General features: G+C 50.6%; 1 protein-coding gene across 1 annotated transcript in view; it reads right to left on the bottom strand.

Moving 5' to 3' along the window:
• Positions 1–12,623, bottom strand: part of SMYD2 (SET and MYND domain containing 2) — a 234,431-nt gene that overhangs the window by 82,022 nt on the left and 139,786 nt on the right. The gene's annotated exons all lie outside the window — the stretch shown is intronic.

Below are 12,623 nucleotides of genomic sequence, written 5' to 3'. Positions count from 1 at the left end.
GGAATGTTGCAGGTTCAGACGCCGAAAACGTTAAGTCTCTGTGTTTTGGCACTGCTATCATCACGTTAGTACGTTCACTTCTTTGTGTTTTCTCGGCATTGCGGAGGCGGGTGACAAGACGCATGGAGAGCAGCAGCCTTTGATGTGCCGGCCGGTAATTAGGGGAGGAGAAATGCCGGCCTGAGGTGCGCGTGCTTGTGTGGTCACGTGACCCGCTCACATGCACTGTGAAGAAACCGCAGTGGAAACCGCAGTGGTTTGACTAGTCGAGCGAGCCCTTGAATTTTCGCCTATTACATTCGCAAGCGAATGATAATAGGCGAAACCTAAAAACTAAAATCCCAAATTATATGCAGATTGGTGACCTGAGAGACGTAGGTTTAGGAGGTGACCTGATCTTTTAGCCTGGGCAAAAAAAAATATCAGCCTAAATAAATAGCTAAGGCAAACAAACTAGAGCAAAACGAAACATGGGTACAGGTAAATAAAACACGTAAAGTGTAGTGTTATATAAAGGAAAAGTACTCCTTAAGAGGGTACCTTCAATAAAAATGGAAAGCACGGGTTAAGATAACTAAAAATAGAGGCAGGTCTATCTCTTAAAGAGAAAAGCACGTGAAGAATATATGCTAACATTCAAGGGAATGGATACAAGTGGAAAAAGAAAAATATAAGAAACGACAAAAGGAGGCGAAAGAAAGCACAGTTATTCCGGACAGAAAGACCCAGAGATTAATGCACAATTAATAATAAACATACAAAACCGAGATTACACACGGTGAAATTAATCACACATTATTAATCTTAGGGTGAATAATCACCCTGGGAAAAACATATGGGACTGTTTAGGAAGACTTTTAAAAAAATCTCTAAACAGTTTTCTTCTATAAGGAGTTGGAAATCCACTTAAAAAATCCTGTGTGTGTCAATCACTCTTTTAGAACTGAAAACAATCTGCCTGCCAACCAACAGAATGTCCATTAATATGCATGCCATTGGGTAAATCGTTCGGTTCAGAGCCCAGTGACTATATCCCACTTTATTTTGTACATAAATGTCTCTTAGATAGCTTTCACCCGACTTGAATAATTGATAAATTATACTTTTGCAGATCTTTGTTGTATTAGAAATAATGTGGCCAAGCTCATCGCTCAAGCGCAGGGGTGTAACAATTTATCCTCCTGAAACAGCAAAGGGAAGACCTTACAACTAGACGTAGGTCCTGGAATTAGAATCTAGAGGGCCATACCACTCACTCGGACCTCTAGCTCTACAATATACTATGGGCCATATGTAGGAAGCCTAATTGCGTTCGCAAATGCTGAGATTCGCAGAATTTCAGCATTTGCGATCGCAATTAGGGCAGTGTGCTATGTAGCACACAAAAACCCACATGCAAAATAAGGAATCGCAAAATTTGCGATTCCTTATTTTGCTATTGCATTTAAGGAATCGCAAATAGCGATTCCTTAAATGCAATGTAGGAAGCACCCAAGTTGTGCGAATTTTGGCTTAAAGAATCGCAAAATACCACCAACTTCAGGTTGGTGGTATTTTGCGATTTCTTTGAAAAATGCACTTTTTGGCATTTTTCAAAGTGCCATGTGGGTCACATACATGCCCTTAGGGCATGTATGTGGGCCACATGTGCACAAATTTTATTTCCAGGGGTGCAAAAGGGTGTCCTATTGACACCCTTACAACCCTGAAATTGCATTCTCAATTTGCGATTCTCTAATTGAGAATCGCAAATTGAGAATGTCTTCCCATTCATTCCTATGTGCATTCTAGCCCATAGGAATGAATGAGAAGGTATTCCTTATTTGTGAATCTCAATTTGCGATTCGCAAATAAAGAATAAGTGGGATTTGCAAAAAAATCTGCTAATCCTACCTACATTTCGTTTTGTGATTCTCTAATTGCGATTCCCTAAAAATCGCAATTTGAGAATCGCAAAACGAAAATTACCTACATATGCCCCTATATTTATTAACTTGGGGCATCAGGGGACTGGCCAGAAGGTGTACAATATTTATACAAATTTGATTCTTAGGAATGCATAAATTAGCAAACTAGGATCCTTAACCCCTTTGGTGGGTCGGACGGCCAGAGGCTTGATTACACTAAATGTTCCTATTTTATCTGTTTGATTACTTATCATTTTAGTCACCATTTTACCTTTGGATGGTGATGTAAAATTTAAATTGCAATGCATCAAACTGTTTCATTGTGGGGCTATAAAAGTGTTATCCTGGGGCGTGGCTACGGCGGCGATGTAAACGGGCTCACCTCGAGTGAGCTCCGTCGCCCCGCTGCCTTATTAAGCAATTATTAGCGTTATTCGGGGGCTTTATTCAGAGATCCTGATATTCGTCAGGCCCCTGAAGGAGTGGAGAGGAGATCTGCACAGTGACCGCTCCAGTACAGGTGCTCTTACCGGGGGCGATTGGAGACTCGGCAGTCCGGCTGTCGGAGCATCGCGGCCATCTTCCATCCGCGCCTTGGCCTCGCTTCCCTGGAGGGCGGCGCGCAGAGCTGGGGGAAGCTTGGTGACACAGCCGGAATATCGGAGGCGGACCCCGGCTGGGGTCGACACGTCGCGAGCCCGGCGGACAGCGGCGAAGGAGTTGCCGGCGGCGGGGTGGCCCCTGGGCGAGGACGTGGTGCCAACCCGGCTGCTGGTCCTGCGCGAGGGCCCGGCTCTGGTGAGACTGCAGGGCCGCGCTGGGGGTGGGGCGGCTCCCGGCCACACGACTGCGGACCCGCTGCCTGCTGAAAGACTGCCCCGGTGAGCTGTGTGTGGCGGACCCTTGCTGCCCAGCTGCCTGGTGCCGTGGCGGCGCCTGGAGTCGCTGCGCTGGGACTTGAAGCGCCGGAGGAGTTGCCCGCCATCTTGCGCTCCCGGATGGGGTCTCGCCCGCCATCTTAGCTCCATCCACTGGCATCTCCGCCCGGAGCGCCCGTCTCTGCAGCCTGTGGGGGCCTTTGGTGAGCGTCTGGCCCGACCGACCCTGCTGGTGCACCCACGCTGGCCCTGGATCCCTGCCCCCCGGACTCCGAACGGATCCTGGAACGCTCGTTGCTGCCTGGGAGGCCGTGAGGGCGGATCAGGCGCCTTTCTCCTCACTCGCCGGACCAGTGTGTAGCCTGAACCTCCCTGCTGGCGGAAATTTAGCGGGTGGCGGGCTGGACGGCCCTCGCCGCCCCGTTTGAGACTGTACCCCTGTGACCTAGTGGACCAGCCTGAGACAGGGGAGAGAGGCCCCTGCAAAACGTGAGTACCCCTATATCTATTCAGGGGACCTGAGGCCCAGCTGCGCTTCGGGGGAGGCGACGGAGGTGGGGAGGCGGCTCGCTCCCCAGCCACTCCCGAGAGGCGCCGTCATTGGTGGAGGGGGCAAACGACGCAGCATCCCAAACTCGGGGCGCGGAGTGACCCCCGTAGTGACCGTGTTGAGTGCTGAGATCACCCCGCGGTTCCCTGAAGAAGCGGGCCTAACCACACCACTCACTGGGCGACGGGGCTGCGCAGGAGGAGGCGCTAGACACGGGGGCGATCGACTGATGGTGTCCTGACCCGCCACCGCACTATTGCAGCTCCAGGGGGGTGCTGCGCCAGCAAAGACAAGTGACGCATTGGGAGGCTGAGTGCTGCGCTCAGGACGGATCATGACCCGCGGGAGAGGAGGCAGGACGGACCAGGCGGCGACTTCTAAGGACACCTCGGTGGTTGCCATGTGGGGCAAGACAGGAGCAGCGGCGCCGACTGCAGAAGTACCGCCACCGGTTACTGACTCCCCACCGGTGACACAAGCCTTCATGACCTCCTTCATGGCAGACCTGAAGTCTGAAATAGGTTCCTTGAGAGCAGAGGTGCAAACGTGCGTTAAAGAACTGCGTAAGGACGTGTCGGAGCTGGGGGACAGGGTCGACGGACTCGAGAAGCTGGTGGACACGCGCACTGAAGACACGGAGCAGCTGTGGCAGAGGGTGGCATCCCTGGAAGAGCAGAACATCGAACTACAGATCAAACAGGAAGACCTTGAGAATAGGGGGCGCCGCAACAACCTCCGCATCCGGGGTGTGCCTCTCGGAGAAGAAGGGACGGACACCATGGCCTACGTGGCGCAACTCCTGCACGAGGTGTGGGGCAACAAGGACGCCCCCCGCCACTCTTGGATCGTGCTCACCGAACCTTCGGTGCGGGAGGCAAGGCGGGTCTCCTCCCAGACATGATCACCCGAGTGCACTATTTCGCAGAGAAGGAGGCCATTCTGAAGGCGGCAAGGGACAAGCAGGACCTGCGTTATGGAGACCACAAGATCCAAATTTTCCAAGACTTGACCCCCAACACGCTGCACAGACGGAAAGTCTTCCGCCCGGTGACGGAGAAGCTGCGGGCTCTCGAAATCCCCTACCAGTGGGGGCATCCCTTTGCTCTCATCTTTCGTTGGGAAGGCAAGCGTAAAGTCATCCGCTCCTACAACGAGGCGGCGCAGCTGCTTGGACTCTCGGAACCCACAGAACATAGCCCCGCCCGCACCAGCCGCCCGGTGCGGCTCCCGGCCCGCCCAGACTGGACCACGGTGACTCGACGCCGCCGATCTCCCCCGATGGATGCAGGATCCATGTCCCAGGCCAAGCAGGACATCATTGAACACATTCGCTCCCTTGAAGACGACCGCGAGGGACGATCCTTGGAGCCCCACACTCCCTGAACCATCTCGAATCGACCCATATCGACCCGGCCCCGGACCCTCGGCGCTCCAAGATCAGCGGGGAGGACGTTTGCACGCCCCATATTGATGCATTGGGCATTCCTTGGGACTTTGAGCTCCTTGCAGAATAACTGGACGACCCCTGCACGTCTGTGGCCCCTCTGCAACTACGTGTCCAGGCGTACTAGGCAGCGTACATCCTTGCCACCGGAGCCCGCCGCACCACTAAGTGATACCGACAGGACACTGAAGGTGACCCTGACGAGACATTGATGGGAAAGGGATTGCTCTGGAAGGCAATGGCACACAGCTGCTATCCCATGGACGCCAATGAAGGCTGATCTCGACGGCCAGATGGTCCGGGATTGGTGTATTACATGTTGGGGCCTAACACTGCTGAACCGACTGCTGTGACACGATTCTCCCTACACTGCCTCTACGCTGCTTACCCCCGAATCAATCTTGAGCAGCGGGGCAGACGGGCCTCGGGACAACTGAGACTCATCTCTCTGACAAGAACGCCCCACTCTTTGTCCCCTAGGAAGTGACATTCCTGAGTACATCCAAACCCTCGGGTAGAGGATGCCCGGAACCTGGGACATTGTACTACGGCCACGTTGGCCTGTTGTGGTTATATACTTTCACTGTGTTTCCCTCTTTCTTGCCTGTTCTATTCTTCCTACTTCTTACTCGACCTTTCCCTTTACCTGGTTCCCTCTCCAGTTGCGTAGTGTGGCGGCCTGGGGGCTGCTGGTAGTGCCTGCGCGGTTGCGGTGGGTGAGAGAGGCGAACCCCCCTTGCTTGATGGGGTGGGGGATGCTGGGTGTTGAGGCGGGCTTGATCCCCTTAGTGTCATGGCGATGAGTATTCCCACACCTCTCAAAGTCTTGACACTTAATGTCAAAGGACTTAACTCCCCCAACAAGCGGAACCTGGTGTGGCGCTACATCCTACAACACTCCCCTGACATTGTCTTCCTTCAGGAGACGCACCTCCTGCGGGGAGACACTGGACGCATGGCGCATCCCAGGTACCCCACGCAATTCTGGGCATCGGCTAACACTAAAACGGCGGGGGTGGCGATTCTATGCAGAGCTGGCTTTCGGCGGGGATCCACAAAGCCCTACAAGAGTGGTGACGGACGCTTCCTTCGGGCCACAGTACAGATGGGAGGAACACAGTACACTCTAGGCAATGTATATGCACCTAACCAGTCGCAAGATAAGTTTCTCCAGGCACTCCTACGGGAACAGTTTCAGTCTGGCGCGCCGCGCACAATCTTAGGCGGGGACTTCAATCTGGTGTGGGACCCAGACATAGATCGTGGGGACAACGCATTTAGCGGCAGGGGCGCAATGTCGGCCACACTAAAGGAACAGATTACGGACTTAGGGCTAGTAGATGCGTGGAGATTCCACAACCCAGGAGTCCGTGACTATACCTTCTACTCGCACTCCCACCGAACGTACTCGCGCATTGACTACCTCTTCATTTCTCTCGACTTGGCGCGGGACACGCTGTAGGTTACCATCTCCGATATCTCGATATCGGATCATGCGCATGTGGAACTGCTGTTGCAGGACCCAATGGCGTGCGCCGCGCCGGGAGGGACGCTGGACTCTCCCACCGAGCGTCCTTCGAGACCCGAAAGACGTTGAAAACATTCGGGAAGCCATAGACTCGTACTTCGCCCTCAATGACATTCCGGAGACGCCATTTCAGGTGGTGTGGGATGCCTTTAAGGCCACCATACGGGGGCACATCACTTCCCTGGCGATAGCGAGAAGAAGGGCGGCGTATAAGCTGGAGGCTGATTTAACAGGTGAGATCAAACAAGCGGAGGGGCAGGACAGAGAGCGGCCCTCGCTGGCGTCCAGAAGGAAGCTGGCGAACCTCAGGGGACAACTTCGCCTCATACGCACCAACAAGGCAGAACACTCCCTTCTGGCATTAAAACAAAAATACTACGAAGGGGGAGATAAAGTGGGAAGACAGCTGGCGGGACGACTGAGGGCACGGGCAGCCAGAGCCCATATCGCTACTCTACGGCATCAGGATGGCACATGTGCTGTCACTGAGCGAGCCAAGCAGGACGCCTTTGTGGCCTACTATACTTCCCTATACGTGGAAGAACCTACATCAGCGGAGGCGCGGGCGTCCGTACTTGCTGACTTTGAGGGGACCCCCCTATCACCAACCCAAACAGCGGCGCTGGAAGAGCCCATCCTAGAAGATGAGATTTCTTCGGCTCTCAAAGATCTCCCCATGGGGAAAACCCTGGGACCTGATGGCTTGCCGCTATCCTTCTACCGAGTCTTCCAAACCCAGCTTCGCCCTCAGCTGCTGAGATTGTACAACTCCTTCTCGGACACGGTGGGTCCGTCCCCCGACATGGGAATGGCGGAGATCGCACTCATACCGAAGGCAGGGAAAGACCCTGCGCTATGTGCCTCCTATCGGCCTATTGCCCTCTTAAACACTGACTTGAAGGTCTATACCAAGATCTTGGCCAAGCGTCTAGAGCTATACATGCCGGGGCTGGTGAATCCGGATCAAGTGGGGTTTATCCGAGACCGGCAGGGGGGCGACAACGTGCGCAGACTGGCTCACCTGGTGGGCAAGGTGCGACATTGGGATATCCCCGCATGCCTCCTCTCGCTCGACGCAGAGAAGGCCTTCGACCGGGTGGACTGGACCTTCTTAAAGGAGGTCCTTCGGAAGCTGGGCCTTGGCCCCAAAATGATAGCGAGTGTTATGGCCCCGTACCTGGGACCGCAGGCCAGGATCAGGGTAAATGGCCAGTTAACGTCACCACTGGCGATACACCGAGGCACGAGGCAGGGATGTCCACTCTCGCCACTCCTGTTTGCCCTGGCAGTGGAGCCCCTGGCGGCGCTGATCAGACGTGATCCCAGAATACATGGAATAGCCCATGGGGGGAGGGTCAATAAGGTGGCGCTCTTCGCGGACGATTTGATCCTCACCCTCAGACGGCTCTCCCAGCGGTCCACGACGTCCTCTGCCTATATGAACGGGCGTCGGGCCTCAAAATAAATCATACTAAATCTTGGGCACTCAACCTCACTGTGTCTACCGAGGACGTCCTCTCCCTAAAGGAGGCTGTGCCCTACCAATGGGCGGAGAGTCACATTAGATACTTGGGCCTCGCCCTTACCCCTCATCTAGACTCCTGGTCCTCGGTGAACTGGACGGAATGCCGCAAAGCAGTGCTGGAGGACCTTAGGAAATGGAAACCCCTGATGATATCTTGGCTGGGGCGCCTTAACGCAGTAAAGATGTCGATCCTCCCTCGCATCCTCTATGTATTCCAATGCCTGCCCACCCCTATTCCGCTGCACTGGATTCGGAGCCTCCAGCGTGAGATCACGTCCTTTATTTGGGGTGGGAAGCGCCCCCGGTTCTCGCAAAAGGTCCTCATGGAGCCAAGAGACAGAGGAGGCCTGGCATGCCCCAACTTGGTGCATTATTACTGGGCGGCGCACCTCCGCTTCGTGGTGGAATGGGGCGCACGCGAAAGCGATAAGCACTGGTTCCATATGGACCGGGCGGTCACGGGACGTACCATATGGGACCTACCATGGCTTCCGCGGGCGGCGCGCTCCAGAAGCGCATACCTTGCAATCCCCACAAAAACGGTGCTGGATATCTGGGATAACATCGCCGTGACAAGAGGTCTGACCACGTTTCCATCCCCACACACCCCGATAGCAGGGAATCCGCAGTTCCCCCCCGGCCCACCGGACTCGGGCGTTTGATAAATGGACCCAAGGGGACTGTAGAGTAGCTGGAGACCTCTTCCTTGAGGGCATGCCCAAAACTTGGAAGGATTGCAGGGAGGAATTTCGGGTGCCACCACAGGCTAGCCTACAACACACTCAACTACGCCACTGGACTACCAGCGACGAAATGTACCAAGCAGCTACCCGAGCATACACGCCCTTTGAGAAGCTGGCGCGCTCCCTCGGGGGACTGAAGAGGCTGATCTCCCAAATATATAGCATACTGCAGCACCCTACATTGGCGCCTGCACATCCCTATCAGGGGAAATGGCAATTAGCGTTGGGCTCGGACATTGACCCCTCCCAATGGAGCAGACTGTGGCGGGATATACCCAAGGTATATCGCAGCATCCCACAGAGGGAAAACGCTTACAAGCTACTTACGCAATGGTACTACACCCCTCTCCGCCTTAGCCAGATGTTCCCCAATGCTTCCCCGATGTGCTGGAGGTGTCAATCTGCGACTGGTGACTTTGTGCATATATGGTGGACGTGTCCGACCCTTACTGTTTTCTGGAAGGAGGTGCTTAGCCATATCAAGGGGGTGCTGGGGTTCCCTTTGCCCGAAGAAGTGAGCACGATTCTACTTGGCATACGCCCTGCTGCGCTCAAGGCTCTCACTCGCGGCGACTGGATCCTCACACTCCAAATGCTAGGTGCCGCTAAACAACTCATTGCATTGTACTGGAAGCGAATGGAGGCACCACCCATAGCCTCCTGGTTTGTGCGCCTTTGGCAGGTTCTTGCGATGGAGCTTCTTACGGCGCGTCTACAGGCGCAGGCTACGCGCTTCAAGGCGGTCTGGGAGCCTTTGGTGCGACACCTCTGCTCTGTGGAATATGCGCGACACATGCCCACTAGACTCCGCGCTTTGCACCTCTTCGAGGACGCGCTTGTCCCTAGAGACCCGGCCAGACTGCACCTTTGACCTCCATGCGCAACACAGCTGCAGCTGCAAACACACACACGCCCCCTTATCGGCTGTCTTCCGCTATACCGCCTGTACCCGCCATTTTACCCCCCCCCCCCACTCCCTGTCTACACTTAGGCTTCTCTGTCTTTCCCACTCTCTTTCTTCCTACTTGCCACTCTGGCACTTGTCTCTCTTTGAGACGGTTGCGCCCCGTTGGGCGGTTAGAGACAGGTGGGCTACCCGCCCTTCACATATCCTACTTGCTAAAGCGACTACCCTACTGCCTGCGACAAGCATTTCGACATTACATCTATAAGCCATGCGGCCGGCCCTCCTGAGAGGGTTGTAGGCAAGGCGCTGTGTTAAAGCTTTTCCCCCGGCCGCTCTGGCACCGCACTCAAAGAGCTATATCATACGCGGCCGGCCTCGACATGAGGTTGTAGGCTTACCGCTGTGTTTAAAATAAAATAGATTTGAACTAAAAGTGTTATTCTTTAAAGTAACAACTTTGCACAGACGCTACAGCTTCATTGCAGCAACTGTCATACTGTATCTACACTCACCTTAAACATTATCTCAGTTGAGTTAGTCTTGGTCTGGTTGTCCACCCAACTCTTGAGTGCCAAGGAGCATATGGAAGCCATATTTCTGTCTCAGACTAAACAGACATTATTAGGTGGTCCCAGCAACTTCTCATAATTGGGGAAAAGCCTGACAAGATAAGTGACTGGAAGCCTGTGGAACAATTCCTTGTAACTGCGAGAGCCCCCTACTATAATCTTAAGGGTTAGAAATTTGTACACCAAGTTGTGAGTTTCTTTTCTTGAGAACACAAGGCGGAACTGGAACTGAGGCTAACAAATTAAAACAGGTCTCTACTGTTAGTCAATATTCCTGAAGGCTTCATACCAAGTTTGGGACTATGTTATAATAAACAACTGGAAAGAGAATTAAGGGCATCTGAATTTAAAAATATGAGGGGTTATGTCAGTCTGACATATTAGATTCCATTTACTCCCCTTTAATTAATAGTTATGGTTGTAGAACATTCAAATGTGCTGAGCTGGTATAAACTCTGTACAAGGTCACAGAGATGAACATCTAAGTGCTATAATGAAACTCATTAAAGTCCCAGATCCCACTGTGCAGAAAGGGGGCCACAATGACTGGTAAACAATTTGAATACTCTTTCCAAAAAATGTTGTCTTCAAATGTATAGTCTTTCTATATGAAGTCTTTTTATTGGTCAAACATTAGGGTCTGCTGTGTATTCAACAGTCAAGAAAAATTCTCTAATGTATCAAAGCAATTTCCAATGCATTTCAGACTTAATGTCCTTCGTCAGGGGAACATCTGTGACATGAAAATATACATGCTTACTATCATAAGTCACAAATACATATTATTAATTCTCACTAATAGAAGTCACAAAACTTGATTAATTATTGATCAGAGAGGATATGTTAAAAACATAATTCATAGGGCAAAATGAATGAAAAGACTATCGCACACTTAAAGGTAAAAAATGAAGCACCATCATTGACACGAAAAGTTACCACCACCAAGTGTTCTCCACCACTGCACAACCGAACAAGCAATGCCAAATACACTTGCGACTGTTAACTTAATCCGTATTGTGCCCAACCATGCATAGCATGCATAACTAAAATTCAAGCAAATTGCTAGTTTCTAAAATATTCATTTGCGATAACTCACCGTGTTATTTAATTCCAAAAATATAACGCTCTCTCTTGGAGAACGCAATGCGCTAATGTTGTTTGCATCAAAAGGAACGCCGTGTACGGCTTCCCTATTTCGAAACAACGATCAAGTGGTGTGTATTTAGTAAAATTATTCCGCAATCCAAACTTGTTGAGTTTTATGCAGTTATATAAAAAGCATGCATGAGCAAAATTAAAATCGAATGAGGTTGAAAAGTGAGGTCCAAAACTAAGTAAACACGTGCCACCAAACTGAATGAAACGAAGGCAACTGTGGTGGAAATCTTTAAACAAGATTTAAATTATAGTTACAAGCATATAATATTGTCGCAAAGTAGTGAACATTCGACAATAAGCTATAGCCAATCAATGTATTAACTCACATGAAGTAGAAAATAAGCAAACAATCCTCATTGTAAATGTACCAAAATTAACAATATTTCAGATACAGTGTTTAACAAACATCAAAACAAATATGATTTGTGTCAGTCTGCTCACTGCTAAACTTTGTTTGCCTGACATAGCACAATGTTAAACAATTGTAAGTAAGTGACCCATGAAGAGAACAATGGCTCAAAACACAACAGAAGCAGTGAATGTCTGCTCTGGCAACATTACAGTCCTTTGTTGACATGTGACGGAATCAACATTATGATGACTGTAAGGAAATATTTGTCTAGTTTCGTAAACCAGTCTACACACAGGAGTCACAATTTATAGGTCAATATATGATAAATTTAAGATGCAATATGAGATTATGCCACTTAATGGACTCAAACAAGAAACAAATGGGTGACATAAATGCTGCTTTAGGCCTTCAATCTTACAGGGAGCGCTGGTTGAGAAGGAAACTAAATTAAGACAAAACAAGTATACAGAAAATAAGCTATATTTAAAGCCAAAGAACTCATCTTCAAATGTGTTGCATTATTGGTACCTGGTGGAATCATCAACTATCATTCCTCAGATCATAGGCATCATTAGGATTAAAAGTCCTATGCAATATTGTTTAGAGATTTTAAGGATTTACAGATCTAACATATTCAACCAATAATTTGTCAAACTTAAAACAATGGCCATGGATTGAAACCAATGAACCACCATTATACTTTGACATTGGCCACATGCAGCTCGACAGCAGGTACAAAAGAGGTACAAAATAATCAAATTATTTGCATGAACAATAAACCATGAAAACATAGTTGGGGCATCCCGTAGGGTGATAAAGATTGTTGTAAAAAGTTTGTCAAAACTGGAGTAAAACCACAAATGGAACATTTGTTTTAAATATCTATCCAGAACCCTTGGGTGGGGTGGGCTCTTTAAATGTGCACCTTTTAAAATACATATTAAAATCACTTTCGTACCTTAACAGACAATGGAGAATTCGCCATTGTTCTTCTAACGAAAACGTAGAACAGGACCACTAGTCATTTTCTATGTATTTATAGGCAAGCATTTCTATTCGATT

The sequence above is a fragment of the Lissotriton helveticus genome, chromosome 6 (assembly GCF_964261635.1).
Source record: "Lissotriton helveticus chromosome 6, aLisHel1.1, whole genome shotgun sequence".
Classification (NCBI taxonomy): Eukaryota; Metazoa; Chordata; class Amphibia; order Caudata; family Salamandridae; genus Lissotriton; species Lissotriton helveticus.
Note: the sequence above shows the minus strand (reverse complement) of the source record. Positions and strands in the feature narration are given on the sequence as shown.